This window comes from Otolemur garnettii, unplaced genomic scaffold (assembly GCF_000181295.1).
Source record: "Otolemur garnettii isolate 467f Iridium unplaced genomic scaffold, OtoGar3 scaffold00017, whole genome shotgun sequence".
NCBI classification, from domain to species: Eukaryota; Metazoa; Chordata; class Mammalia; order Primates; family Galagidae; genus Otolemur; species Otolemur garnettii.
In genome coordinates, this window is record NW_003852412.1 from 13,280,848 (window position 1) to 13,285,632 (window position 4,785).

The following is a 4,785-nucleotide window of genomic DNA, read 5'->3' on the forward strand; positions in this document are numbered from 1 at the left end:
GAATCCTTGATTTGATGAGAAATGGACTTCTTTTTTTTAAGACGGTCTCACTTTGTTTCCCTTGGCAGAGTGCCATGGCGTCACAGCTCACAGCAACCTCCAACTCCTGGGCTTAGGCAATTCTCCTGCCTCTCTCCAGCTCCCGAGTAGCTGGAACTACAGGCGCCTGTCACAATGCCTGGCTATTTTTTGCTGCAGTTTTCTGGGGCCAGGTTCAAACCCTCTACCCTCAGTATATGGGGCCGATGCCCTATCTACTGAGCCACAGGCACCACCCTGGACTTCTTTATTTTTTTCCCCTTGGGCATTCATTGAGGGTGCAAGAAACCAGATTACACTGATTGCATTCGTTAGGTAAAGACCCTCTTACAATCATGTCTTGACCCCCAAAGTTGTGGCACACACCAAGACCCTAGCCCCTCACTTCTTCCCTCTCTCTGCTCTTCCTTTCCCCACCTCTCCCTCCCTCTTTTTCTCTCTGCTCTCCCCTTCCCCTACCCCAACCATGTCATTAATTGTCATTAATTGTCCTCATATCAAAATTGAGTACATGGGATTCATGCTTCTCCATTCTTGTGATGCTTTACTAAGAATAATGTGTTCCACTTTCATCCAGGTTAATGCAAAGGCTTTTTTTTTTAGACAGAGCCTCAAGCTATCCCCCTGAGTAGAGTGCCATGGCATCACAGTTCACAGCAACCTCCCAACTCCTGGGCTTAAGCGAGTCTCCTGCCTCAGCCTCCCAAGTAGCTGGGACCACAGGCGCCTGCCACAACAATGCCTGGCTATTATTTGGTTCCAGCTGTCATTGTTGTTTTGGAGGGCCCAGGCTGGATTCGAACCCACCACCTTATGTGTATGTGGCTGGCGCCTTAGCCCCTTGAGCCACAGGCACAGAGCCAGGTCTCCATTTTTTTAATGACTGTATAGTATTCCATGGTATACATATACCACAGCTTGTTAATCCATTCCTGGGTTGGTGGGCATTTAGGCTGTTTCCACATTTTGGTGATTGTAAATTGAGCTACCATAAACAGTCTTGGGCAAGTGTCCTTATGATAAAAGGATTTTTTTCCTTCTGGGTAGATGCCCAGTAATGGGATTACAGGATCAAATGAGAGGTCTAGCCTGAGTTCTTTGAGGGTTCTCCATACTTCCTTCCAAAAAGGTTGTTTAGGTTGCAGTCCCACCAGCAGTGTAAAAGTGTTCCCTTCTCTCCACATCCATGCCAGCATCTGCAGTCATGAGATTTGGTGTTGTGGGTCATTCTCACTAGGGTTAGATGGTTTCTCAGGGTAGTTTTGATTTGCATTTCTCTAATAATTAGGGATGATGCACATTTCTTCATATGTTTATTAGCCATTTGTCTGACTTCTTTAGAGAAGGTTCTATTCATGTCTCTTGCCCATTGATATATGGGATTGTTGGCTTTTTTCATGTGGATTAATTTGAGTTCTCTATAGATCCTAGTTATCAAGCATTTGTCTGGTTCAAAATATGCAAATATCCTTTCCCATTGTGTAGGTTGCCTGTTTGCTTTGGTTGTTGTCTCCTTAACTGTACAGAAGCTTTTCAGTTTAATTAAGTCCCATTTGTTTATTTTTGTTGTTGTTACAATTGCCACAGCAGTCTTCTTCGTGAAGTCTTTCCCCAGGCTGATATCTTCCAGTGTTTTTCCTATGCTTTCCTTGAGGATTTTTATTGTTTCATGCCTTAGATTTAAGTTCCTTATCCATCTTGAATCAATTTTTGTGAGTGGGGAAAGGTGTGGGTCCAGTTTCAGTCTTTTACATGTGTATATCCAGTTCTCCCAGCACCATTTATTGAAATAAATAGGGGGTCTTTCCCCCAAGGTATGTTCTTGTTTGGTTTATCGAAGATTAGGTGGCTGTAAGATGTTCATTTCATTTCCTGGTATTTTATTCGATTCCAAATATCTATTTTTCTGTTTTTGTGCCAGTACCATGGTGTGACCACTATGGCCTCGTCAGTACAGCCTAAAATCTGGTATGGTGATGCCCCCAGCTTTGTTTTTATTACTCAGAACTGCCTTAGCTATACGGGTTTTTTTCTGGTTCCATACAAAACACAGAATCGTTTTTTCCAAATCTTGAAAGTACGATGTTGGTATCTTAATAGGGATGGCATTAAATAGGTTGATTGCTTTGGGAAGTATAGATATTTTAACAATGTTGATTCTTCCCAGCCATGAGCATGATATGTTCTTCCATTTGTTGATATCCTCTGCTATTTCCTTTCTTAGGATTTCATAATTTTCTTTATAGAGCTCCTTCACCTCCTTTGTTAGGTATATTCCTAAGTATTTCATTTTCTTTGAAGCTATGGTGAAGGGAGTTGTGTCCTTAATTAGCCTCTCATCTTGGCTGTTATTGGCATATACAAAGGCTACTGACTAGTGGACATTGATTTTATATCCTGAGACATTACTGTATTTTTTGATGACTTCCAGCAGTCCTGTGGTTGAGTCTTTGAGGTCCTCTAAGTATAAGATCATATTGTCAACAAAGAGGAAGAGTTGACCTCCTCTGCTCTGATTTGGATGCCCTTTATTTCCTTGTCCTGCCTAATTGTATTGGCTAGAACTTCCAGCATTATGTTAAATAGTAATGGTGACAGAGGACAACCTTGTCTGATTCCAGTTCTAAGAGGAAAAGTTTTCAGTTTTACTCCATTCAGTAAAATATTAGCTGTGGGTTTGTCATAGATCTTCGATCACTTTCAGAAATATGCCACATATGCCTATACTCTTCAGCGTGCTAATTAGAAAAGGATGCTGAATTTTATTGAATGCTTTTTCTGCATCTTTTGAGAGGATCATATGGTTTTTGTGTTTGCTTCTGTTAATACAGTGAATATGTTTACGGACTTGTGTATGTTAAACCAGCCTTGCATCCCTGGGCGCCCTGGACTTCTTATTATTAGGTGTATTGCAGGTTTATTCTAATTTCTCCAATTTGATTGATAGATTTAGAGATGACAGTCTATTGTTCTTTCAAAAAATTAAATATTTGGCTTGGTTACCGCAGCACAATGGTTACAACACCAGCCACATGCACCAAGGCTGGAGGGTTCAGACCTGCCCAGCCAGCTAAACAACAATAATAACCGCAACAACAACAAAATAGCCAGCTATTGTGGTGGGGGCCTGTAATCCCAATAACTTGGGAGGAAAGGAAAGAGAATTGCTTAAGCCCAAGAGTTTGATGTTGCTGTGAGCAGTGATGCCATGGAATGACATAATGAAACTCTGTCTCAAAAAAAAAAAATTAATATTTCAATCTTCTCTGAACCATTTTTTAAAGCTTAATACTAAGTTTTAAACTTCTAAAATTTATTTTTATTTTATTTTTTTGAGACAGAGCCTCAAGCTGTCCCCTGGGTAGAGTGCTGTGGCATCACAGCTCACAGCAACCTCCAACTCCTGGGCTCAAGCGAGTCTCCTGCCTCAGCCTCCCAGGTAGCTGGGACCACAGGTGCCTGCCACAATGCCTATTTTTTGGTTGCAGCCGTCATTGTTATTTGGTGGGCCCAGGCTAGATTCGAACCAGCCACCTCAGGTGTATGTGGCTGGCGCCTTAGCCACTTGAGCCACAGGCACCAAGCCAACTTTTAAAATTTAGTTAAGTGAATTAATTTAAAAAATATAAAAACCGAGGTTTTCTGTTCAATCTTTGAAAATTCAAATACAAGGCAAGGAATGATCAAAATGAAATAAAACGCACAAAGTGAGGGAGTTTTTAGGAAGTTCAGAGTTGTCATCTACTGTTCAGGGAAATTGACTCAATATATGTATGAAATCTAACCTCAAGACATTCCTCCTGGCTTGGCGCCTGTGGCAAAAGAGGCTAAGGTGCCAGACACATGTACCTGAGCTGGTGGGTTTGAATCCAGCCCTGGCCTATCAGAAACAATGACGGCTGCAACCAAAAAATAGCTGGGCGTTATGTTGGGCGCCTGTAGTGACAGCTTGAAGCTCTGTCTCAAAAAAAAAAAAAAAAAAAATTAAGGACATTCCTATGTGAAATCTAAAGGAATTGAGTTTAAATCAATGGGAAGCTAAATGATAAAATCTTGTGTTCAGGCATGGTTAAAGCAGTAGATTGCCTGGGTTCAGGAGTTTGACACCAGCCTTAGCAAGAACCAGACCCCATCTCTACCAAAAATGGAAAAACTAGCCAGGCATAGTAGTGCACACCTGTAGTCCCAGCTACTCAGAAAGCTGAGGCAAGAGGCTCAAGCCCAAGACGTTTGAAGTTGCTATGAGCTATGTTGTCATAGCACTCTACCTGTAGTAACAGTGTGAGTTCTGTCTAAAAAAAAAAAAAGTACAACTTTATTCAGAGTTAAAACAAAGGGAGAGGGCAGTGCCTGTGGCTCACTGGGTAGGGTGCCAGCCCCATATACTGAAGGTGGTGGGTTCAAACTCAGCCCCGGCCAAACTGCAATAAAAAATAGCCTGGCATTGTGGCAGGCTCCTGTAGTCCCAGCTACTCGGGAGGCTGAGGCAAGAGAATCACCTAAGCCCAGAAGTTGGAGGTTGCTGTGAGCTGTGACGCCATAGCACTCTACCCAGGGTGATAAAGTGAGACTCTGTCTCTAAAAAACAAAACAAAAAAAAGGGAGAGAAAAATTTCTAGTATCAGCCAGGCACAGTGGCTCACGCCTGTAATCCCAGTACTCTGGGACGCCAAGGTGGGCAGATCACCTGAGCTTACAGGTTTGAGACCAGTCTGAGCTAGAGCAAGACCCCATCTCTAAAAATAG